At 40.6% G+C, this 26,951-nt stretch overlaps 1 long non-coding RNA gene across 2 annotated transcripts in view; it reads left to right on the top strand.

Annotated features, from left to right (window-relative positions):
- Window positions 1-26,414, top strand: part of LOC134157957 (uncharacterized) — a 128,328-nt gene extending 101,914 nt beyond the window's left edge. Inside the window, exon 3 of one of the 2 annotated variants that reach the window (XR_009962554.1) lies at window positions 26,194-26,414. This is a non-coding gene — a long non-coding RNA (uncharacterized LOC134157957). Of the gene's footprint in view, window positions 1-19,331; window positions 20,561-26,193 lie in introns of those variants that run through there. The other variant, XR_009962553.1, reaches the window with a different exon arrangement.
- The last annotated feature ends 537 nt before the right edge of the window (window positions 26,415-26,951 follow it).

Here is a 26,951-nt window from a genome sequence, read left to right as displayed (position 1 = left end):
CATTTCCAGAAGTGATCTAGCTAGGCATGTTGTACATGTTGCCTCTATTACTTACTTTGCATGGTATCCTTATGACTTTCCCCACAAAATTTCAACATCTAACCAGCTGTCCAGGCTCCTTGTGTACTCAAGGGTAATTCATTGTATCTGTCTTGGGTGGCTGTCTCCATTGAATGAGGTGACCAGATTTGTGTTGTCATTGACCAAACTGATGGCAGCAAAGGGATAAACGCACTTCTGCTGAACTAAGGAATATAGCTTGAGTGAGTGCTGGTTGGAACCTAACAACTAAAGGTCAAAGTCTGTGGGTTTGTGGGGGTTCTTTTATTATTTTTATTTTTTCCTTTACTAATACAAATGTCACAACCAAGAAGAGTTAGGAATGTGACTCCTGTCTGCACTCACAAGGCTGAGGTGCTGGTCAGTTTGCTTTGCAGGTACCTGTGCAATAAGAAAGAGTCTGTTATGCTTAGACAGTCAAAAATCACAGTCCTACAAATATGAGTTTATAAATGGTCTGATTTATAAATCATAATAATACACCCATCTTCATGGATGGGCTTTAATGTTCACTTTAAATATCTAGAATGGAGCCTCTCCTGAAATGGAGCATTTGCTCTACAGTTATGATTTGGGAATGCTTTCACTTCCTCTATTCAAAGTATTCTCTTGACTTGACGCGCAGGCTGATGGGTGCTGACCCACAAGGGGAAATTAGGCAAAAGATGCCTAATGAGCCAATTGCTTTGTTGTAGGTAATTAAAGTTCTGTCAAATATCGTATAAGGTTATATTCAAGGATATTTCTTTTTTTCTGTGTGGTTCTGACAAGCATTGCCCCTGTGAGGAGGTATTTGTATTGGTCTCCTCCATTTATTCTGTTATGTTTTGGCATTCCTTGAGCAATAGTTTACAGCATACATATTTATTTTACTTTTTCTCACTGGAGCTGACATAAATATTGACTTAATCCAGCAATTTGTAATATTTTAAGGCACAGAAATCCACTGAATCAATCACTTGGTATGCATATAGCAGCCTGTAAAAGTAAAATGTAAACTTCTAGAAGCAGATTCACACCAATTTTAAGACTGAGGGGAGTCATTTTTTTTCTTCTCTCTAAATAATCTCACTACATTTGGAACAGTTCTACTTGAAAATAAAAATCAAAGAAACGATCATCTTAAAATCCCACACGAATACCCTATGTATGAACTCAGTTTAGTTTGATCTAACATGATTCTGTAATGGTATTCCAATCAATGCAGCATTCTGAATTGGGATAGAATTGTGTAACTTTCACACACATCAGTAGATGCCTTAGTGGTTGCATTGCAGTGTCTTGTTGATTTTGGTGTGAAGATGGTTAGTCCTATGGTTAGTGCTATGTCCTTCCATTTAAAAACAAACAAACTAAAAACTCACACAAGGAAAGAAAACAGAAACACAACACACCAAAAACCTTAGCATCTCTGCTGCCGTTATTGAATCCTACTGCTGGAGTGACTGCAGTTCTCACGGTGAGCTCAAGCTATGGGATTTTGAGTATAGCATGGAATAGAAAAGTTCAGTGTCCCTTGGGCCCAGCCCAGTGTTACAACAGTTGAATAATCTCTGTCTTGTCCTTTGATATTTCCATCAGGCATCAATTAGGTGATTTGGTACTAAAACATAAATGTTCATAAAGTACTTTACATAGTGGTGTATGTCATGATTTATCAAATCCATAGTTAAACTATGTTTTGTGTGAAGCCATAAAACATAATTAAAAAACTAATTTGCTTTATGGTCATTCGCTCATATTCAGTAATGAATGGAAATGCAGTAGTGTACTTTATTAGGCTTTGGCCTGAAAACTTGTGCTGCTATGTTCTTCTTCTGTTATTTATTCAATCCACTATTTTTTCTTGGTCCATTTGTGCATTGGCAATAGATCTATTGGAAATGTTTTTCCTGTCACAAAGCACAGAAATGCCTGCAGAAGATAATGGCTGACATCTACCATCTCCTGGTGAACTTCTCACAGTCTCAGCTGAATTATGCTCTCTGCAGTACAATGTAACCTCACACCCACAGCCATTCAAAAATAATTCAAAAGGAGCCCCTGAAGACTAAAATCTTGTTGTTTTTTTTTTTTGTGATAGACATGCTTACGTCTTGCATATCATTTTTTTGGGTGAACATGGGTTCTACACCTGTCTTCATGTTCCGTGGCAGAGATGTGTGCTCCAGTAGAATTAACACTGGAGCCATTGGACTCCATTAGTGACTACTAATCTGCTTTGCTCTTTTCCCATGGAGGCTTATCTATTCAACAGTAACGAAAACTTTAAAGAGACAAGAGAACCACTTTTTGTGGTTTTGAAGGGTTTTGTCTGTACAAAACCCAGTGGTTGCTTTCTTCTACCAACTTAAATTTTTGCATGCTATAGTGATTTTAACTACCACCATTTTAAATATAACAGGTTTGCAGATGAAGTATTTTTTAGCATTTACCTAGGTCCCTGGACCTAGTTAAATGTTATACCTTGACAATTAAATTGACAGAGCTACAACTTGTTCCACAATACAGAAACAACTGAAGGGGCACTTGGACAGTGATTTTGCTGGTGGAACTGATTTAATTGTTGGAATCAGTTTGTTACATTGATTTGTGAAGAAGGTCCAAGTTGGGCTGGTGGCTCTACAGTTTAATGCAGTGTTATGGCAGTGATGTGACAGTACGGAATCTAACAAGGTTTTTCCTGTGCTGCTTGTGTGAGTAAGGTTTTAATGTTTAAAAAAAAAAAAAAAAGCTGCTTGTGTTTATTGATTGCGTTTTTAGGTTTGCACAGTGGCAGAACTGATCTGTGTAAATAGCAGGAGGTTTTGTTCTCTGTAGAGGTGTGTGTCAGTACAACACTGGAAGGAAAGGTGTCCCTAAGAATAGACTAAGGATGCTGAAAGACAAGATTGTTGCACCTCTTTTTCCAGGGTTGATTCAAATATGAATACAGAGTGTGCTATGGATAGTCTGTTCAGAGTCCATGCCATTGTTCTGCGAGAAGCGGCCCTTCACAGGTCCCAGATGCTGCTTTCTGCACAGGCATGAGGCAAGAAAGGTGTCAGACGGAGCAGCAGGGCTGGATAAAGCAGTGACAAGAAACAAAAGACTGAACAGTTGTCTGGGAAAATGACTCCAGAGCTCTTTGTGAACCAAGAGGAGTCAAAAGTTTGCGTGTGATAGAATCAGGAGAACAGGGCTTAGACCCAAAACCTCTTCCATAAAAATAAAAGAATGGAATATTTCTTTGCATATTTTAGCAATTTATGAAAATAAGTCATCCCAGTACAAAGGTGATAACTATCTAAAAGTAACTGGTATGTTAAAATATCTCCTTTAAATAAAAATGAATTGCTAAGTAAAACATTTGGCTTTTTAGTGCAGTATGTTTCTTTTGCTTGTCCTGACCTTTGGCTTCTTTGTACTAAAAGATGGTAATTTATGCAGCCTTTCAGAGCATTTATTAAAGCAAAATAACTAGTTTGCTTCTGAATATCAAAGTTTTCTTGCACTTTCAGCATCTAGGTAACTTAGTGACATTACAGCCCTGAGAGAGAATTATGCCTGTGGGATGACAATTGATAAAACAAAGGGTATTTAAAGGAACAAACTGCATCCTCAAGGAAAAAAAAAAACAACAAAACCACAAAATATTTGAAAAAAGGCCAGTGCATAAATTTAGGCAGTGCTCGCGCTACCCACTCAATTACTTTGCTGCATAATCCCTATCATACGGTACTAAAAACTTTCCTCATCAGTTCATGTATAACATCGGTTTGTTTTAGGAATCACCTGCATTTCTTTTCATAAGAATATTTGAACTTTTTGTCTAAGAGCAGATAGTTTATTGGTAACGATAGAGAAAATTAAAAATTGCCAAGTTTTTCCTTTGAAGCTGCATTATTAATTCATCTAAGTTTTTAGCTGTTTGGCTTGTTGTAGAAGCTTTCTGGTTTAGGAAATGGAGTCTAAGTTTTTAATATAATTCAGAATTTCATGAAGAATGCTTTATCGGATACCTAGGAAGGAGCTGAATTTTTCAGCTTTTGGTGCTTTTGGAAGAAACCAAAATTATACTGTATCATGAATAGAGTCAGACTTCACTATATCTTGCCTGTTTTCCTGCTAAAATCTCCAATACCTTTTAGGAAGACTTGTAGCAAGTAATAAAGATATTTTGGTCCTTGTGCCTTTCCAGATCAATCTCCATACCTGGGTGGGATGCTAATTTTGTAAAATAAACTCTTGTCCATGAAGAATGATACTGAAAACTACTACTTTGCTTCAGAGCAGTGAAGAGACATCAAATTATCACTTTGGAAATACCTAACCTAAAGACAATCCCAGTTAACTCATTACTAGAAGTAAAAGCTTTAAACAGAATGTGACATTTTCTATGTTATTGTTCTTGTATCTGAAGGCACAACTGACTGTATTCCAAATCGTTTTCAAAAATACTTCTACAGTTATGAACCAAGTTTCTAAGAAAGGTTGTTCATAAATATTTAACTTGCATTCTAGGGAAATAATAGCTAAGTGGCGGCAACAATATCTTCATGGTACATACTTGGTATGCAATAGCTGATAAACCCACACATTTCTCTGTAATTGGTATCCAGCAGAGAATAATTGGATTAAAGAATAATTTAGTCAGGTATTAGAAAGGGACGTTGGGGAACTTTCACCCCAAACCCATTGCTCCCCCACTGATTCTGGTCTCAGTCAGCAGCGAGTCATGAGCAGTCTTGTTTAGGCCTTTGTATTGCAATGGTTTGGGTGTAGCTTCAGAAGTAAGCTCCAGCAGATATGTTTCATACCAAAGAATGCTTGTAAGGTAAGACAGTCACTCCAGAAGAGAGCGAGCTCCCTTCCCTGCTAGGGGCTTGATTTGTTTTATCCTATGTGTTGTTTATAAATGTTTTTAATCATGTCTGATTTGGGTGGTTTATTTGTGTTTTGTTATAACTAGCACAAATAAAGTCCTTTAATGAATCTGGATAGCAGGGCATTCCTTACATGAGAAACTGAGGCATTAACCAGCCCCTATCAGTCCTCCTGCAAATCTCTGTTTACCATAGAAGGATAAGGTGATGAGTTCTTTGGCAATAAGTTTATACAAAATTCTGTCAACTCAAATTTTTGTTCTCACATTAACATTTAGCTCCCCTGAGGTGTAAGTAGTTATCCAAAAGAATGCTACGTAAGAGGTCCTTAGCTGAGTGGTTTTACAGCGGACCTGTAGATAAGTTGTGGGAAGAGAGAATGCAGATATCCAGCTCCCTGAAATCCTGCTCCAGGTAATGATTTCCTGTACTTCAGTTGCATTTCTGGAGTGATGAGAGAAAAGGATGTTAGTAATATCCTCTCCCTGTGAGGCTCTGCATATGACTCAGCAGAGAAAGAGTGAGCTGCGGAGCAGTTTTGTGCAGCATAACTAGTATCTGTGGGTGTTTAAATTTATAGTCCTGATTTAAGGTTTCTTCGTGGGAGTTTTAAGGCCTGAAGTGTGCTAATAATAGGATAAAGTATGTACTAATGTAGTTCATCTTTTGTCAATGTCTCTTTTTCTAGTTTCCCCATCTTTCAGTATTAATAAAATATTACAGATACTGACCAAATATCTTTTGATTTCTGGCTCTTTTTGAATAATGTTAAGGCATCTGGGAAAGAATTAGATGCTTAAAAAGCCTTCTTCCCAAAAGAAGCAGTTGTATTGCTGAGTCGAGTATGCACATATGCACTTCTGGACTTTAAAAAAGTCTGGGGCTTTTTTTTTCGAGTGAGAAATTGAAACTTTTGTTTGGGTCAAATAGGAAAGTGAGCAAGTCTTCCGCATTATCACAGAACCATAGAATGATTTGGGTTGGAAGGGACTTTAAAGATCATCTAGTTCCAACACGTTCCACTAGACCAGGTTGCTCAAAGCCCCATCCAGCCTGGTGTTGAACACTTGCAGTGATGGGCACATGCAGCTTGAAGAAGAGCTATTTATTTTGCAAGGAAACAAGTTTGAACACCATTTTCAGTATGGAGCTTGCCGTGTTCTTGTAATTCATCCTTTTGGCACAGAACAGGCCTAGCTGTAATTTATTGGCTGTCTATCCCCTTTTGAAAAGTGTTTCTAAGGATGGTACCTTACATAGGTTTACTGAGCCTGATGACAACCTTTTAGAAACCAGTAACAGCCCAGCCTCTGTTCTGCCCTGGCTTACACATGGTACTCAATAGGGTAGCATTTAGGGGCATCATCTGTGGCTTCTGGCAGCCTCTCTCTCTCTCTCTGCACATAATGAAAACGTGAAGGTTTGCTAATGGGCCAGTAGTGAAACAAGCTGGAGAAAAGCCTTGTGGCTTAGTGTAAGGCACAGAGCTTTTAATAAGCCTGCAGTAAAACTAGAGGCAGCGCAGTAGTACTGTCCACAGTGTATCCTGAAAGCATGGCTGGTCTTTTGTTACGCGGAGGACACAGGGGTGCATCACTAGCATATTTGCTCTGCAGTCCCCTACTCGATGCAGGGCTGGCTGGCTAATAGCTGCTTTCTGTGGGTCCTTGAGCCCCCAGGAAGGTGACAGGGGAAGTCAGCTCTGCTCCAGGCTTGCTGCACCAGGGGAAGATGATCCCAAATCCTCCCACAGTTGCAGGAGGCAGGATACTTGTTTGCCCTGGGAAAAACTGGTTCTGTTTGGAGCTGTGGTGCACCCAGAAATAAGTACTTAATTTTTCACGTTTTATTTGTCTGAGCATAGCTGTGAATCCCTTCTCTTGATGCAGCATATCTGTGGGGAGAGTTTTATTTCAGTGAAGTAGTAAATAATAGAAGGTAACTGCAGAGGGTCCACTCTTCTAGCAGTGAAGAGTCTGTTCATGTTTAAAACAAGGACTATACTTGTACTTGCATGTAGAGTAACTGTGGAGTTAGAGATGGAGTAAAACTGAAGTAGAAATGCTAATAAATAAGGCTCTTAGCAGAAAGAGGGCATCCACATAAAAGAATCCAAATACATTATTAAGGATTCTGTTGTTGCAGAACTACTGAATATTGTCCTCAAAGCCCCCCCAAATCTTTGCTTTGTGTTGGTGCATATGCAGGTCTGTTCTACTGGTTGATATTGGTTTCAATGGGGTTTTTTAGCTTACTGTATTTTGAACTAGGTATTGGGAGCCCCCAGTTAAAGCAGTTTGCAGGTGTCACTCAAGATCATGTGATACAAAGTTTCATTGAATCCAATACAAATTTTCCTGCCTATTTGAAGAACAGGATTTAATAATGTGGCAGCATGTATTCAATTATTTAGACTCAAAGCACCTAATTACTAATGTGAAGTCTTTAGAAATCTTTATTAGAAATGTCAGCAATCATTCTGAATGTAAAAGTATCTTGACTATTTAAACTTCTCTCATCTAAGACTGTGCTGTATTGTTTTTCTGACTGCTACAGTTCAGTGAGTCCTGTGAGCACTATCCCACAGTGCTCTAATTGCATGGCTTCTACAGATACTGTATCATCCCATCAGTATTAATGCAGCAGAAAGCAAGTACCCTTGTGTCTCTACAAAGCCAATTTAAAATATTTCTAGAATATACTTTTGAATTACTTTCGTCTTCATCTTATTTGAGATAATGCTCTGATTTAAATAAAACTGCCTGTGGGGTATTGTAGATTGATCAGAAAGTGCTGTATTGTTCTATTAGTTTAAATTCTTGGTGCTGCAATAAATCATTTTCTGCCTACTTCACTTGTATTTTTCAAGTTCTTAATTTATTTCCATCATGGATTGTCTTAACTAGAGGAGGCAGAGAGGTGAGGTAAAGTGTGGAGCAGCAACATTTATTGAAGAGATACATATAGCAGAAAGGATTTTGGCTGAATATGGAATAAAAAGCTTTTTTAAGAATGAAGCAGAGGATTTCAATTTTATTCTAGTCTATTTGACAGAATTGACAGAAATGTGAAATGAGGGCTGGAGTCTGGGCAGGAAGGAAGATTACGCAAAGCACCGTGTGTCAGGTACATGTTTGTTAGTATGAATTTGACCTGTAGTACTCAGATGAAAGCACCCATTTCTCTGTGCAAGTAACTTCAGATAAATGCTAATCTTTTTTCCATCTCCTTACAGGGAAGCTTTCTTTCAGGGTTTTACTGCTCTTCATGCAGCTTTGGCTTTGAAATGGGGTACAAAATTTTTCCTTGGTTGTAATTATAGAAAGCAGTTGACTGCTTTTCTTCAGTAAAACAGAACTATTATGTTATTTAAATAGGTACATTTATCGAAGAGCTAATATATTAAGCAAGCTGAGGATTTACCTTTTCTTCTGCTCTCTCACAGATACGTATAACTTTACAATCCTATAATTATGGCTTCTCATTTTTGGCATACAAGTTTTTGGCAAGTGTGTTCGTTCTTTTGTGCTGAACTGTAGAACCTGGGACATTGTCTTCCTTTGTGTGTACAGCACAATTTGTTTTCTAGGCATCTTTACTCTTCTTGTGGCTTATTGTTATTTTGTTAAATTAGTGAACAACTGAAATTTTTTATCTAAAAAGTATATGAAAGGAAAAATTTCTTCATTTTGGTCTGTTAATGCTTTTCAACACATATTTTTGGAACACTTAAGAAAATAAAGAAATCCAGAGTTGTTTCTGGGAAGATGATTTCTGTGATGCACAAATGTAACTTCATGTGTCAGGGTTACCTTGCATAGAGTTGACTGACTGGACTTGCAAATTGCTGCCAAAATCTTTAACCTAGAATTCAAGGAAACTACACACCAAAAGAAACCTGATGAAAGCCTAATATTTCTTCTCTATTAACCCCTCAAAAACATGCAGTAGATGTCATGCTGCATAGTATCCAGATGAAGCAATAGAAAAGTCAGATGAAGTTTGTTGAATCTACCTGGCAAACTGAAATTTAAACATATATTCTTCATTAGAAAGAAGCCACAGGTCTGTCTACCTGATGTTCAGGGGAATAGTGCTTTTTGCCACCCAACCCCACTAAAATCATTATTTACATATCAGAGTTGCAGCGTTCTGGAAACAGTATGTAGGTACTGGCGACCAAATTTCTGCATAATGGGCTATCAAAATTCTTCAGTTTTGATGAGAATGATGAACCCAGATGCCACTCCTAAATTCATGACAATGCAAGCCTTTTGAATGTAGCAGGTAATGTAGCCATGGAAAGACCCATATGCAAAAAACAATTGTATTAATTATTATTAGGTTATTATACTAGAAAGACCTCTGTCCTGTTACATGAATAGAAAAGAATTCCTAATGTAGAATAAAATTCAACAATGTGTAGCTAGAAGCTTATAATTTCTAAAGCACCTGGGGTCTTTGTGGGATGGCTTATAGCTTTTTGCTATGAAATGGGAGATCCCAGAGGTCTGAGTTTTTTGAAGTATGTGAAACAACAGTGGTTAAGTTGCTGGTAGCTGTATTGCTTAGTTCTACTAGAAAATATAAATTTATCTCTGATATTAAAATGTCCTAAAGTAGACATAGTTCATTCATTCTACCATTCCCTGCAAATGTAATAGATTAATTCTAGATATTTTCAATGTGCGCATTACTGTAGAGCTGAAAAATGCAGAATTCACTTTAGAAAATGATGAGAAATGTGTATTTTGCTGCATGCCATAGGTCAATTTAGATAGCATTAGTTCTTAGTTGAGACATATTGATTTTCATGCTTTTCCCATTAGTTAGAATGGCATATAAAGGATACCAAATGGGAATAGAAGCTGAGGTTCATGCATCACAGTCCCAGGGCCAACAAAGACCTTTTTAACTCTCAGAAAAATTGAAAACAAAATGTAATATCGGCCAATATTCAAATAGCAGCTTAGTTGAGAAGCACAAAAAAATGATGGCTTTTTCTGTGATAGTTAATATTTATTAAAGATTGGCTTGAAGTGCATCTGCATTGGTAGTCTGAGTAGCTTGGATCCGCTACAGTTCTCTTATCTGTGAATCATGTATTAGACACAATAATTTCTTTACTTTTTTTTTTGTCTCCTCTGGGCCTTGCAAACAAACCACCTTAGACTTACTCTGCTGTAAGGGTATTCTTCTGCAGCTGACCACACAGATGAAAGTGCCATGCTCTTTGTCCAGTGGGCCTGATGAGCTAAAGTCCATCTTGCCTTGTAGCTCAACCTATGTCAGCATACGATTCCTTCAGACTTGTGGGCTAGTATAGAAGGAAGAGGAACTGCTGGTTTAGAATCATAAAATAGTTAGGGTTGGAAAAGTTCCAACCTGCATGCCACCCAAGTGTGAGGCAGGGACACCTCACACTAAACCATGCCACCCAAGGCTCTGTCCAACCTGGCCTTGGACACTACCAGGGATGGAGCATTCACAGCTTCCCTGGGCAACCCATTCCAGTGCCTCACCACCCTGACAGGAAAGAGCTTCCTCCTTATGTTCAATCAAAACTTCCCCTGTTTAAGTTTTAACCCATTACCCATTGTCCTGTCACTACAGTCCCTAATGAAGAGTCCCTCCCCAGCATCCTTAGAGGCCCCCCTCAGGTACTGGAAGGCTGCTATGAGGTCTCCAGGCTAAACAGTCCCAACTTTCTCAGCCTATCTTCATACGGGAGGTACGCCTTGCACTAGCAGAAGGCACTGAATACCCATAACCATGTCCCAGCCGAGGAATTCACTCGATCACCCTCGGGGAAGGAGCTGTGAACTTTCCCATCGGGTAAGAGCTGTGGATTGTCTCGAGATGGTTTGACCATCTGAGCTGATTTGCAAAAAGCAGGTGTGGAACGTGTTCTCTGGAAGTCTTCTGCGTTCGCCCAGTCGAGCTGGGTTTCCTCATCTCTGACACTAGCAAGGCTCGAAGCCTCAGTCTGAAGCAGGACATGCTCCTCAACCAAACGGGTCCAAATCATTTTGAGGTGAGCAATACCTGTTCAGTTCCCTATGAACCCAGTTTTATTTCCTTGCGCTCGTGTCTAGAAAACGCCTGAGCTGTTTCCCTTGGGAAAACATGCTGAAACAGGAGAGCCTGAGAACAACAGGACTCCGTCAGAGAGAAGGTCCACCCGGCCCCAAAACACTTTCAAGAACACAAATCACATGGCTTTCATGTGCAAACAAGATTTTATTTTATTATTTCATTTGATTTTGGTTTGGTCTCTTATAGTTTACGTTCTTTTAGAATCACTACATCCCAGAATGATAGAATAGTTAGGCTTGGAGAGGCGCTCACGAGCACCTTCTTCCAACCACCCTGCCATTTTCAGGGACGCCTCAGAAGAGAAACAGGTTGCCCAAGGCTCGGTGCAGCCTGGTCTTATACCATGCCAGGACCTCTCACCTAAGGGTCTGTACAACGTGGTGTCATACGTCGCCATAGGATCACACCCAAGGGTCTGTACAACATGGTGGTATGTGCTGTACATCGCCATGGGAAGGAGCACACACAGCTTCTTTAGGCAACCTGTTCCAGTTCTCAGCACCCTGACGGCAGCCTGACACTTCTTCCTTACATCCAACATGAAAGTTTGATGCTATTACTTAAGAGCATCCTCACCGACCACACACTAATGTGCAAGAAGAAGTAGAAGGCTCCAAGCTTGCACTGGGCAATGGAGCCAAAGAGAGGCAGGGCTCTCACGAGAGTGCCTTGGAGGTGCAAGAGCAGCAGGCAAGGACCGAGTCCAAAGGGGAAGCCTGGCAAGGGGATGTGCTCATGCTACAGAGGACAAGCAGCAACTCCCAGGCAATACCCTGGGAGGCCAGAAAGCTTCCTCCCCCGGGATGCGGGGCACGAGGGCCACCTGCGTGGAGCACGAGCAGCAGCCTTTGGGCCACAAGAGCCCAAAGGAGCCCCATGAAGGGGCTGTGCTCGGCTGCGGAGGAGGCAAAAAAACCCCGGGGACACTCTCAGGTCCTCCGTGGGGAAAAAAAAGCCTGCCCCCCACAGCTGCAGGACACGAGGGGCCACCTTCGTGCTGCATGAGCAGCAGGCAGTAACCCAGCAGAATGGACCAGAGGAGCCCCTGCAAGTGGTCCTGCTCCACGCTCAGAGGAAGGCAAAAAACCCCCGGGGACCACTGCCAATTTGCCCCGGGGGAAAATTCCTTCCTGACCCCAGCGCTGGCGATCGGCTATCCCAGAGCGTGGGAGCAGGACCTGCTCCTCGTCCACAGCCTGGTCACGCTTATGGCTGCTGCCCCTGGCTCTGGGGGGGGATGAGGATGCTGAGCTCTACAGTGCTCCTCAAGAAGACATTCCTATGCTCTGGCCATGGCTATCCAGCTGAAAAGGACCGCTATCCCTCCCCTGAGCTAAGCAGCCCTTCCCGCCACCAGCTGCCCTTGCAGCCTGCAGCCTCCAGCAGCCTTGACCAGCCGCTGCTCTTCCTGCCTGAGCCCCCTGCAGCTCACCCCAGAAGCCCAGCGCCTTCCTCTGGGATGTCTCAGGGCTGCCCCGTGCCACCTCTGCCACGGGACACAGCAGGGTGCTCCCTTTTATCCTGTCCGGGGCATTGTGACTGCAGCGTTGCCAGGCGCTGGCATGGAACACAATGGAACGCAATGGAACGCAATGGAATGCAGTGGAGCTGGGCAGAACGGAATGGAATAGAGTGGAGTGGAATGAAACAGAATAGTCATGGAATGGAATAGAATAGAAATGGAATACCCCAATAACTCCTTATGGGATTCAGGGAGAAAGGAACAGCACGGTGCAAGCAAAACTCAGACATCTGTCTGGCTATCCCTGAACCCATTCTTCTGAAGAGCTCTCCATCCTTTTGCGAGCCCATTTGTCAGAGACTGATCCAAAATCACACTCCACTCTCCACTGTCTCAAAGACTGCTAGGAGAAGCTGAGATGGAATTCCACCTATCTCTTTTCTCAGAGATGGATGGGAGGAGTTGAGATAAGACTCCAATAGCCATTGCCTGGCAGAAGGCTGTGAGGAGCTGAAATGGGACTGCACCCACCATTGCCTGAGGCACCAGTGGGAAAGAGCTAAGACTCTTCCATCCATTATCTGGAGGAATGGTGGGAGGAATCCCTGCCCATGAATTCCTATCCCAGGAACTGCTGCAGCTGAAGAGCTGGCTGTAAGGGGGGCAAATCTGGTCCACCAGGAACATGTAAGACGGGACATGAAGAACAGAGGTACTCCCCCCAGCTCCTTATAAAAGGAGGAAAAGGGAATCACAAAAAGGCAAACGAGTAAAACGAATCACATCTGGAGTGCAAAAACTACTGCCAACATCCAAGTTCATTTCTGAGCACAGTAAGAAAGGGAGAACGTCACAAGGGCAAAAGGAAGCCTGTGGGTAACTAAATTCTGCTCCAGACGGAGACAAAAACAGAAGCTTTTCAAAGTGCTACCTGCTACATTTCCAATAAAGACTATACTTCATTTACTTGGAAAGATGCTCCAATACTGGGGTTTATTTCCAAGTAAAATTCTTCCACCTAAGTATTGAGTGATATTAATGCAGATTTAGCAACGTTGAGACGTGACAGATTTAAGTTTTGGAGCAACTTAGCAAATAATAACAATGACTTTGAACTTTTAAAACCGAGAATAAAGTTGAACATCTCCCTTCAACATTTTCTAGTCCAAATTCAGGATTTTTAATCCAAAACAAATTTTAGCTGAAATGTTCACAATTAAAAGGCAATGTGCTCCTTTTATCAAATATCAATCTGTACTGATATTTAATAAAATCAAGAATAAACGTTTCAACTTGACAGTATCCACGTTTTTCTTCTAAATTCAAAACTATTGAATGTCTTGGGGTTTAGTCCAACTGAAAATTGCATTTTCCCTATTTGGATGAATTGCTGGGGACTAGAAGAGCTCGAGTATTCCCCAGCCAAGTAACTTGCAACAAAAATCCAAGGACATTACCTGTTGTCACTGGCTAGGAACATGAGTATATGCTAAAACGCTTGGATGAGTAAACTTTTTCCTTAAACGCTTTGCTAATTCGAGGCCTTACAAGGAAAGCCGTAACTAAAATAACAATGGTAACTTTTGCCTCTAGTCTCTACCCCAGTGGACAGCTACAGTACAGGCATTACTTCCTTGAGAGTTGGCATTGTAAACAAAATACGCGCGGAGTAATTTACTAGCACCAACCCTAGGAAACAGTGGCAACTACTCTGATACTTCAGCATGGAAATAAAGGATTAAAGGGACTTCAAGCTCTTTTTTGAAAAATAAGTTCATCAGTGAGGATGCCACTAAGGAATTCCTGGATTTCAGTGCCAATCTCCCTGGTAGCTTTGGTGCAGGTTCATCTTCATACGGAAGGTGCTCCAGTCCCCTGATCATCCTCGTCTCCTCCTCCGAACGTGTTCCAACAGTTCCATGTCCTTTTTATGTTGAGGACACCAGAACCATACGTAATACTCCAAGTGAGGTTTCACGGGAGACCAGCAGCTTCCTTTTGTTAACGTATATACATTAGCTTTTTAAAAAAACAAAAAATGTGGAAAAGGCCAAGTATTTAATGGCAAAGTAAGATTTTGTCAATAGTTCCATTGTTATATAAGCTGTATGCTGTTATTTTATATACCCGTTTTGTGTGTGTGCATGCATTTTTTTATATATATGTGTTAAAAATACAGGCACATACATACAATTCTGTATATAAGTCTGCTTTTTAAAACTTGCTGATTCTTTCTCAGTCATGTTTGTTTCTATGCATCTTGTTATTCAATATTGTAATTTCAAGAGCTGTGAGAACAAACAGGGCATGACAGGAATGTGCAATGGGGAGCAGGCAATTCACTGCATCTTTTAGTCTTAGAGTTTTTTTTCCTTGGAAAAATAAAGGCAGTAAAATCCCTTTATTTCCAAGAGGGTGCTGTTCCTACCATGTTGTTTTCAAAAGACAAAGAAATGAAGAAGCTCCTTGCAGAGATTAGAAGGAACAGGCTCTTTTCTGGAATTTGCTGTCTGTGCTGGTGTAGAAGTGCAGGTGGGCAGATGCTGTGTGGGTGCTGTGATTTACAGGAACAAAGTAGTTGTCTGGTGAAACAGCATCAGAGACCTCCTCTGGTCCCTGTTCTCTTGGCTTCTCTAGTTGTTAATAGCCCCTGGATAGCACGCTTGCTCATTTTAGTTTTTTTTTTTTTTTAGAAATGAAGAGTTTTCTAAGGATGCTACTCTTGCTTATATAAGTATGCTGTAGGGCCAGGATTAAGAATAGGGTAGTAAAGTAAAACCTGTAAAGTCAGATATGGTTAGGAACAGGAGAAGCTGCAGAATTTGGCTGCCTGTAAAAATCTGCACGTTTAAAAGAAGGATGCTAAAGGCCAGCATCATTTGACATGATAATGCACTGAGTGCAGCCCTTTGATGTGATAGTGTTTGCTGTGATTCAGGGTTAGGGTTAATGTTGGGAAAAGCAGAGGCTGCCAAGGCTGATGGCCTGCAGGAGTCTGTTACAAGCTGTGGTTTGGCACTGTTAAGTTCCCATCCCTCACTTCTGACTGTTGTGTACCAGTGGGGTCTCAGCACTTGTATGGGGTGCTTTCAGCAACAGGGGTGGAGGCATCAAGGTTGGGAGCAATTTGGAGCTATTTTCCCCCTTTGCCAACATCTGCAACAATTTGCCGTTTCCAGAAAGCTTGCTAATGTGGTGTGGCATCAGCTCTGATGCCTTGCACCTCTGTCTGCATAACACACATTTTCTGCACTAGTGTATGATTTACCTGGGGTTTGCAAACTGAGTGTCTCAGTGTTTGCTGGAGTTTTCGTAGTTCAGAGAGAGAGGTTAATGGCTGGCTTCCTTGTTCTTTTCTAGCTTACATAAATTTCCTTGTTTACTTACCTTATGTTTTGAATCTTGTAGCCTTTCATCTACAGCAGTCTCATCTGGGCATCATCTTACCCTAGTCCTTCATGATTTTTTTTGTTTTTTTTTCTCCTTTGGCTGTATTTTTGCAAGGGTCGCAGTCTGGGACCTGATGCCAGCTTCCTTCTTGCAAAGACTGCAGGAGGAGTAGGTTAGCACATTCGGCTCTTATTCTGTACTTTTTGTATGTTACAGTATTATTGTGGAAAAATACAGTGCTTGTGATTTGAACTTTTAGGGTGTGAAGTTGAGGTATGCTTTTAGATTTTAGTTCATCTGCAGTTTTTGTGAAAAGGCAACAAACTTGGGAAACTTTCAACTCACTTTGGGAGTAGAAGAAATGGTGAAATGTTCTGAGAGGGCTGTTTGTTGTGAACTATACACCTTAGAATAAAGTGGACTTGAGAGTACATGAGCAATTCATAAGAAAAAAATGATCTGTCCAGCCAGGGAAAATTGACACTAAAATTTAAAACTTAAGTGAAACAAAATCCATCAATTTTTCTTTATTTTTTCCTCTGAATTTCAGTGCTTGTGGAGACTAGAGAACATTGGAAATTGATTGATTGGGCGGTTCCATGTTGTACAGGGAGCTTTTTCTTATGATGTTCCCATCTGAAATGCAGTAATGTCTTTAAAGTATATAGACTAGCAAAAGTATAAGCTAGTGCTAAGAAAAACTGAACCTAGCCACCTAGCGATAACTCCTCAGAAATAGGGGTGTTTGACCAGAAGTGGTAAATTCATGCAGGCAGGTATGCAATAACAAATCACTCCCAACATATAAATGCCCCTTAAGTAAGCAGTAAAATGCAACATTTATGCTTCAGTGGAAAAAAAAATAAAAAAAATTAAAAGGTATATTTATCAGTGTAACCTTTTTAGAATAGAAAAGGTATGCAAGCATTTTTTGGTAAAATCGTCATCAATTCTAAATATGTATTGGATAAAATAAAAGAGTCAATTTACTTGAAAAAATGGCCTGAAAGACCCTGCCCAGAAACATATAATTTTCTCTTTTAACAGAAAGAAGCCATTTATCTCTTTTCAGAAAACAGACTCCAATTATAGATTTTGTACATGTTACACTCAGTATGCAGAAATGTGATCAGATCAAATGCCTACACACAGGGCACACCACTTCAGAATTACTTTGGAACAACAGCTCGCAGTCTTTATGTAAATTCAAATGTGTCTATCTTGTTCTTCCAGTGTTTGGTGTAGCATGAAAAACTGCATACATCATCTTTTTTGAAGGGAAATAACTGATGAAATTTTAATAAAGGTTACTAACAGTGTTGTGAATCGGGTTCTGTGAAATAGTAAGGGCTAGATGGCAAACGATTTTATACTGCAACACTGTGAATTCTTTTGGCAGAGGAGGAAAACCCACTTGTGGTGTGACCTCTCCTTTGCAGTAACATTCAAATGCTTCCGATTCAGAATTTGAAAATGAGTTTGTTCACATTATTTTCAAATACCAAGTGAAAGACAACACCTTAAAACATATCTGTCACATTTTGAAGGCCATGCTTGAAACCTGTAGCTTCTTTTTGGTCTTTTCCCCTTGGCCTGAACATTACACAGGGCTTGTGGGGGTGCAGGAAAAAAATGCTGGTGTGAATAGTGGCATTAAGCTTAGTTTGAAGGGGTAGTTGGAGTGGCTGGTGAGTTAAGGAAGGTCTGCCATGCCATCACAGTCATATATGGCAGATCCACAGTCAGATCAGATTAACTTTAACATAAAGGTTGGCATGTGAAGAGTGATTCCTTTGGCCTTTTGACACTGTATTACTTAAATACATGAACTGTCATCTGCTCTACATGGCAAAACTCCACTGAGTTAGATGTACTCTAATTTTCAGCTTCTAGGAAAAGAGGAAAATGGTCCAGATGCCAATAAGCCAGGGAGAACATGGAAATGATGGATAAAACCACTAATAATGGAACAGAAGGTGATAAAGAAAGGCGATGAACTGCAATGTTTGTTTCATTAATCTGATATGTTTTGGTGGTGTTATAAAACTATTACTTTTACAGTTTCCAGAACGGTTGTGCTGTAGTGAATGGGTATATGTAATGAATGGGCTCAGCCAAAGGTGTTTAGTCCATGCTATGGCTGAAGTGCAATGTGCAGTCAATGCACCATGTAGAGGAAGGTACAGTTGCCAGTGAAGCAAAAAGTCACTGTGAGGTAAGGAAAGATGATCTGTGTGACTCAGGAAACAGTAAAGGAAATTGCTTTTAAATTTGTTTTCACTCTAGAATTCTGCAGGAAGGAGACGAAATATTAGTTGGGTTTTTTTAGCTCCTTGGGATTTAGAGCAGTACTCACAAGCCATATGTTTGAGAGGGAGACTTTACTGATGCTGTGTTATATATTCCAGAAAAAGCAAAATTAGATTTCCTGTTTACACTGCGATCAAGGGGATATCTTGTGGGCAGCACTTGTTCAGAACTTGCATTGATGGGGCTGCAAAACGTTGCCCATTTCTAGCAGAAGGCTGGGAGCTGCTCAACTGGAAGCATAGTGCCATGGGGAAAGCTGTGGCAGGGTTTTGGCAAATGCTGTTGCAGTCACTCTGCAATCCTTACCTGACTGGTTAGTTTGTGACTACACCAAGTACCTTCATATTCAGCTGCAGTTATTTCTGTGACTGTCACAGTGGTACCCACAACCCTGATTAAAATGGGGTTCCAGTCTTAAAGAGTAGCTAAATGGATTTGTCTGCCTTCTTTGAGGATACTGATCAATGTAGAGGGAGAAGTTTGCAACCCATTATATAAATCCCACAGGTTGTGAAGGCCTAAATTGTAAAGCAGCTCAATTCTTTGGTGAGATGTTTTTTTATCTAACTGTATGGATATTTGAGACAAATGCAGAGGGCCTAATTATTGCGACATGTTGTATGTTCTTAGTCATTAGATTTATAATCTATACTGTCTTGGGTTCTCTGCTTTTAGTAGGCTCATCGGCAGGCTTTGTATTGATTTTAATTGTGGGTATTTTCCCAATCCACTGTAAACCATGTATTGCTTGAAATGTGCTCCTCTCCTGCTTTGTCTCTGAATCATAATTTTATGTTTTCATTTTCATCTGGTTTTGACCATTTAAGCAGTGCTTTAGGATTTCGGAACTGTCGCTGAGAAAAACCCATACACTTACAATGTAAAACAAATCAGTGTTGCTAGTTCAGGCTTTTTTTGTTCTTGCTTCAGTCTCTGCTTCCTCTGCACTGCTGCTGCTAGGAGTTGAAAGTGGCATAATCAATGAGAAATCAGGTCTCTGAAGCATTCAGGTAGGAATGTATCATAAAAAATAGGTACTACTGCTGAAGCATGTTGCTGTGTAGAGCTTTGCTGTTCAGATGTGCCTAACAGAGAAAAAGAAAACCTGGTCTGTAGCTGTTACGAGTTGACCCTTTGCTTGTTTGCAGGTAATTGTTATTAATGCCTCAGTGACCAACTGTCCTGACGCTTCTGGACTTGAAGCATCCATTGTCAGCCCCTTCATTATCGTCTCTGGTGCTATCAAAAGGTCAAATATTATCTAAAGTGTTCAGTACTTTTGTTTCCCTCATTTTCTCCCTTCCTGTTCACCTGCTTTTTCACTACGTTGATTGCCAATGAAGAAAAAGCAGCAGCATGTTTGCTTCTGCAAACATCGCTGTAGACTGGAGAGCAAATAGGAACCTCTTTAGGGAGCTAGCTGGTAAATTATAAACTTTGACAAGGAGCTATTTTGGTATGGAAATGCTTCATAAATGAGCACTATCATTGTGCTCTTTATGCTACAGAAGCATTTGTGTCTTCTTTTCCCATTGCAGAGCTGTGTAACGTTTGCACTGATACCTGGTTCAGTGCTGGGCACAGCTGAGCCGTGAGAGAAGCAGCTTTAGCAGGCTCAGTGGCAGCTTGAATTCTCAGCATAAGTGAACTGCTTACAATGTAAATCGCAATCAGCTGCAAAACCTCCTCTTTGGGAAGGTAATAAAAATCAATAATGGGCCTGCTAATATAGAAAGGACAGCAAGAGGCAGACATTTAATTTTGTTAAAAAGTAATCAGAAAGGAAAGAGCCAGACTAAATAACCTGTGTAATTAAAGAGTTTAAAGGAAGTTCCAACTGGAATGTGCAGCTTTCATGTGTGTGGGAAGTAGGGAAAAATATATGCATATATAGTGAGCTAAATTTAATTTTTTTCTGGCAGTACAGCAGCCTTCAGCAAAGGAGTTTCTGCTTCTGACAGTGATGTGAATATTAACACAATTTAAAGATTAATATGTTGTATAGAAAAATCGATGACTGCCTTAAATGCTTTAAGGACTGGAAGGAAAAGAAAAGCTCACATAGAAGAAAAAGGAGGCAAAGAATGGCTGGTGAATAATACGTTTGCTGCTAATTGATAGACAGAGGAAGAGGAAAAACTGGCAAACAGATTGTGACTTTCTCAAATGTCATTTTCCCTTAAACATGCTTCTCGTTCTAAATAGCTCACTGTGAAGCAGTTTTGGACTCGCATGCACCCATGCTTGCAAATAGGAATGAGTAAGAGTCTGGCTCACATCCCCTCCCACAGGAGCCACACCATGAGTCTGGGCTGTTAGGAATCAGTGAAGCTGCTCACCATTTGCATAGGTCTCCAAAAACATGGGTAGGACTCATCCTCCACCATTCACTGCCTGGGTTGTGCCTGGCAGTGACTGCTCAGCAAGTACTGAGCTTTGGCTTGCACACGTCCAGTGTAGAAATGCTGGGTTGGATGGACAGGGACATTTTGACTAGCTGCCATTCATTTGCAAGTTTTTAATTGCATTTGTTAAAGGAAAATTGTTCAGAACTCTGCAAAACTGCCCTGTTGCAGGCTAACATGTGCCTCTTGCCCGCAGCAGACACATGCTGCAGCAAGACTACACTGAGGGCTCACAACCTGTGCCTGAGTGACCAGTGTTTTGTTTCCTGACAGAGCTGAGCATTTTTACTAGAATATTTCTGAAATGTTCAGGAATATTGGAGGGGAGGGGGAGGCAAAATCTGTCTCAGAGAAGGGCTTTTAGTTTTCCTCTTCCTTCAGCTGTCATCGTTAGTATGTGAAATGGATAAAAAATAAATTCAGTCTCATACACAAAATAGAAAGATGGAGAGCTTTTGAAGAAAGCACCAAGTTATAAAGTGCAAAACGATCAGAATGCAAACCATGGCTGCTGCTTCACACCAGCAGTGCTTTAGTAACTTGGTAGGAACAGGAGATTTCTCAGAAATATGACTATTTTAATGAACATTTTACAAGATTATTCTGGTTCCTCTAAGGAGTAGAGGACATCCCATAGCAGTAGCACTTTATTAAGATATTGGCCTTGTATTTAATAAACAAAGCCCAAGACCAAGTGAAAGGTTCTGATCATCCCAGCACCATTCCCGTGATCCTTTCTGATCCACTGATGAGCCGGATGGAATTTAGAAATCGTGACAGTTTGTCCCAGCTTGTCATATTTTGTGTCAGTTTCTCAGGTACTTCTTTTGAGCCATCTACAGTGTTTTCTCACTCAATCTGTTCTCACTCAGTCTTCATGTTCTTCCTGCAATAATTACAAGCTGTTTATGACAAATTTCTGTGCAAAGCAACAATTTTTCTATGTTTACCACCACCAGTTAGCTCACTGGAATGACTGTTTGGTGTTTGGAGGGGAAAAAGAAAAGTTGAATGAGTGTAGACAATACAAAGCCTGGCTTTGCAGTGACAGCAGATGCTATCTGTGCATTTGGGATTCCCTTATGACCCTGTAAACTGAACCACGGTTTTGCAGTGTCCCTCCACCACCACCTTCTTTGTCTTTGCAGCCTCTAGGTGAGTACTGCTGCATTTTGCTCCTGAAACTGATGTATGAACACTTCCTATCTTCCTGCTGTCTTTCTCCTCAGGAGTGGGCTTGCTGCTTGCCTTGAGATGAGACTGCTCAGCAGCGCTCCTTCAGGGCCCTCTCAACCTCTCCATTCCTCCCTGAGCTCCTCCAGGCTGACAGCCTTGGCTTTGAGCCACTGTCTCTTGCGCCTGGTTGTCTGTACCACAAAGACACACTGTTTCCCCCCCACCCTGAATGGTCTTGCACGTGTGAGTCTTGACACAGCAGGGTGGATTATCCCCCCCTCGCCTCCCTGTTCCCAACATTCACCTCCTCTCTCCTGTGGATGCACGATCCCTTTGCCCTGTGTTTAAGGGTGCTCTGCGCTGCTCCCATCATGCTGGCTGTGCTCCCACAGGCAACCTCCTCCTGCTCTGCTCTGCCAAGTGCCTCTCTGCCCAGGCTGCTGGCTCTGAGTGCCCTGGGTTTGCTGCCAAACACCTCAATTTTAAAACGGAGCTGTGCAAACAGGAGGGGAACTTTTAAAATGCTCTGGGACCTGGTTTTGTAATCGCCTTCCCCTTTGCAATGGGGTCTTCTGCTCCAGAGCACAAGATTAGGGCTTGTATAGGCAAATTCTTCCCATCCAACTTCATACAACAAAATTTAGAACCATTTTTGAGCTTAAAATCCCCACATTCGAGTTACAATATTTAAATTTGAACTAACCTATGTACTGTGATAGGCTCTCCTTATAGGCAAGTTACTGGCTGTTCTGGGTTTCCTTGCTAGTCACTAGCTGTGCTTTCCACACTTGTGCTGCAGACCCAGATGAGTGCTGCTCTGGGACCTTCCTGGAATCGAACCTCCCACTCTTTGGGTGCCTGGGAGTTACCTAACCCCAGTTTGAAGTGTTCCATATGTTGCTTAGTCCACTTCTTATTTTATAGTGTGCCTAATAACAATAAACAATGTATGATTGCAGTTGAAGACCCTTGGCTCACTCATTTAGAGCTCTCTGTTCAGTCGTTGTGCTGTGCTGTGCAGGGAGGACATCTGTTATCAGAGATTCTAAGGGAAGCAGAAGGCACCCACCTTTCTAGAGCCAGAGACCATTATATTAGAACACTGGTGGAAAAGGCAGGCTGATGCCAATGTGACTGGAAGGGGGAAGAGGCAGTGGAAGTAGCTCAGCAGCACTTTCCAGTGCTAGGATAGCTGGGAGAAGGAATTGTATTAGTTGAACTGGGGGGAGTGGGAAAAGCCAGAAGATCTGCAGTGTTGGGTGATCAGTGAGAGCTGTTGTAGCAGGGACCAAAGTTGCTTTGCTCAGTGAATTCAAGAGAGCAGGGAGAAATGCAGTGAGGAAAGATGGGGGGAGAGGTGGAGAGGGAAAGCACTGAACAGATGCATCTCTTTTCCATGGGAAAGGATGGTGTAGGTGGGGAATGAAGTTGCCTGAAGCTGGCTTGGTGATTCTTGTGGTTTGTTGCCAGTCTTGTCATTTTAGAAAGAGATGGGAGTTGGAAAAGAAATTTTACTTATAGGATTCTTCTGGGTTTGGGTATTTCTTTTGTTGTTTTATTTTAACACCAGGCTTGGTAATGCTTGTTGCGGTTCTGCAAACCGGGCCTATCATGTTTATGAAAAGAGCTCCCTTAATTTCTGTCGTTACATTGGTAGATAACTTATACTTGGATCTAAAGTTGGTTCTAAAAGATACTCTCTAAAATATACATCTGCTATTAGCTGGGGTTCCAGTGTATGGCTCTAAGTTACCATCTAATAAAGTTTGTATACCTTTGAGGACTTAAGAGTGAGTTACAGCTTTATGCAGGCAGCTGTTGTGACTGATATGACTCAGATATGGAAGAATAGTGGTATAAAAGGTAGATCAGTTTTTGTACAAATAATATTTTGATATGGTTTTAAGCTGATATCTATTTTATAACAAAGTTAAAATAAATGCAGAGTTATCCAAATGTGAATAGAGTTCTTAATACTTAAGACAGAGAGGAAGAGCATTCATTTTTAGCAGTACTTTAGGTATTGTGTATTTTTATTATGTTATAAATTAAAATTATGTAAAAACACCCACAACCATGGACTTTAGTGCTTCTTTTATGTACTGCACTAAATAAGCAGAATATTTTTATTAGAAATACTTTGTTTGAAAGGAACCTAAAGGTAGGAGTGGAAGCTGGATATCTGAATTTTAATGGTAGCATCTCATTTCTAAGGGAGATTTTGCTCCCTTTATACTCACAGTGAGCAATTAGTTTCTCAGAGTCAATAGTCCTGGGATAATTCAGTATGAACAAAAGAGCAGAGAATAATTCTTAGTATATTCTGGCAAAAGTTTGTTCCTTTTTTTTTAATCTTTATTTTTAAAGCAGTCATTTTTAAAAAAACAATGGGAAATAATCCATATCGTGGGGGCTGCAGCATATTTATAAATGTAACTGCTTTTGTTACCAGGGAACCTGTCTGAGTCAGCTAAGCTTAGCATTTCAGCAGCTTGTTCTTTCCTCTCATTCCTGTTGTTCTCCATCTGATTTTAGGCACCTAATGACCTAATGTACTTTATCAAAATAGGAACAGTTTGTCATGGTTTTCTTCAAGTTTTGATAACTGCACTAAAGCACCTCATGTGTATTCCGGGATGGCGAAAGGAGGCGTATGTTCTGTGCTTTACTAAAGTAGAGAATTACTGGTATTTCTACCTAGTGGTACTATCTTGTCACGCACCAAGATCAAACACATTAGGAGTGTAGATGAAGCAAACAGTACTTTTGCAGAACTTGGCAGTTTTGGAATATCTCTAATTTTAGATAACACCTTCTTTATTGCATCTTATCACCAGTCTAAACCAGAACCACCTCTCTGGGGTTTCAACATGAGCTATACTTCAGTGCTGATCATCCTCACCAGCCTTCTTTTCCAAAACACAAATATCCAGTACTTGAACAGAAAAATAGTATCTGTTGCTTACAATAATCTAATCAGTGTTGAATTTCTACTACTTTCATTAGCAAATATGGTCCATATATATCTTTGACCAGTTCCATACAGCTTTTTTCCAAAGCTTACACTGTATGATCTTAGTATTTTCTTTATATTTTCAAAACTTCTGTAGTATGTTTCATAAGCCATGTACCTTATTCACATTTTAAGTGTGTTATAGCTGAAAACAGTTATAATATCTTGATAAGTTTTAAGCACTGGTGACCACACAGAAAAAGATACCATTTTCAATGAAGTCCTTACTTGTTTTCAGTTGGTGTTCATAGAAGCCTTTTAATCAAAGTTGTATTGCTTTAAGGTGAATCTTGAAATACAATATTGTTTAATTTTCTTTTACAGTCAAGAGTCCTACATAAATAACCATAGATAATTCTCTAATGGCCTCTGGTTGTTCCCAAAGCAGTGTCCTTCTAATTGTCTATATTTACATGTTTCATAGCACTTGAATATCTTCAAGGGCTTGGTTTCTAGACAATGCTAGAATTACTTCTGGTCTTTATTTTGGTTATGGAAATGTTGTAGGAAGGCACACAGTCATTAAGACCCAAGTATGCAGAGCCTATTCTGAAATGATGAGAAAGCTTAGAAAACTAAACTACCATCTGTAAATATAGCTCATCACCTTCCACCACTCAGAACTCTAATCCTTTTAAAGAATAGCTTCTCCTGTTGTCTTTACCATTTACCTGCCAATTCTGCATTCTTCAGGCAATAGAGCCTCTGTGTCAAATTGCAGGAGATGCCTTCATGGACCTTTGAGGAAGTCTTCCCTTTTGGCTTTCTCTTAAAACATTCATCCAAGCTTTCTCTGAAACTTAAAGGGAATCTATCCAATTTTTCTTTAAATTTTGTCTCTCTCTGACATCCTCCTACAGTCTGCTATAGAATTAACCCTGTACAGTAAAGCTCCAAAGCAAATGCAGTTTTCTTCAGCAGCACTGGAGGAGCAAATCTGGAGGAGATTGTCATAAAATTCTTTTAGGGCTTTTACATCAAACTTTATACATGCTATCAAGAAAAACTGTCCTGCTACCATGCATCCAAGGCCTTGTTCTTTGCTTTGCAATGCTGAGCTTTGTAACTTGGGTGCCTATACCTGACATGCCATTACTGTTAGCATGCCCAGTAAAACCTTTCCAAAAGGGTTTTTCTTCTCATGTTATTTCTTTATTGATCTTGTAAGTATAAAAACAGTGATCTGGGCTAATCCCAGGTTTTGAAATTCAAAGCCCACTTCCTTGATTATTTTAGGTGTGCAATTCAATGCAACGAGATAGGCTTTTTGAATTTTTTACTCTTGGACCTTTCACCTTGCTTTATAAGACTGGGTCACTTCAAACTGAGTTCTATACTGAAAATAAGGAAGTTTCACAGCTGTACTGCTTTCTGTTGCTCTTCAAAGGTTTGATTGACTGTCTCAACCTCTTGCAGCAAAACAGAGGACAGGTGGTCACCTGAAGGAACAAATCAAATGAATGAGCCAAGTCCTTCATCAGTTGGTTGCCTAGGAGGGATGCAGGAGGTGAGGAGCTAGAACATGTTTGTGTGTGAAGTCTTCCCTGAGGGATGAGCTGGGATATGGGTTCAGCTGTGACTGTTTTCTGGGCTGAGGCTGATTGTTTCTGGGGCCAGTATAAAGGACTTACAATGGGGACAGTTGGAAAAGGACGTTTAAAATGAACTTTTAGGTCTAGATACCCAGTGGGTCTGCGGTTTGCCCATTTTGCACTACCTGCTTCTTGCTCTAGTCCCACCAGTAGTGCATCTGATCCGAGTTGCTCATCCTTCCTAAATACACTTGTAGGTTTCTGCAGAATGCCCCTTGCCAAGCACCACATAGTTTATCAGATACCTCACTGGTCAGAGCACACACTGGTCAGAATTTCTGTAGTTACAACCAGCAGTGTATGTGTAACGCGTGCTAAGTGACCTCCAGAATGATATTGTCTGTACAACCCAAGTTAAGCTACAGTAAACCTGAAAGCAATGCTATTGACTTGGTGCTGTGCTGAAATGGCAAACGCTGAAAAATGTTTCAGTACATTTGCCTCATATTTTGTCTGGAAAACAAATATTGCAATGTTTAAAACCTTAAAAACTCACATGGTATGATATTAAAGCATTAAGATGTTTAGGAAATTTAGAGCATGGAGATACAGGAAATAACTTGTATGTGCTGTCAGTATGAA

This window comes from Pezoporus occidentalis, unplaced genomic scaffold, assembly GCF_034315485.1.
Source record: "Pezoporus occidentalis ecotype Australia unplaced genomic scaffold, CSIRO_AGI_Poc_V1 ctg123, whole genome shotgun sequence".
Lineage (NCBI taxonomy): Eukaryota > Metazoa > Chordata > Aves > Psittaciformes > Psittacidae > Pezoporus > Pezoporus occidentalis.
This window is presented reverse-complemented; position numbering and strand designations above follow the sequence as displayed.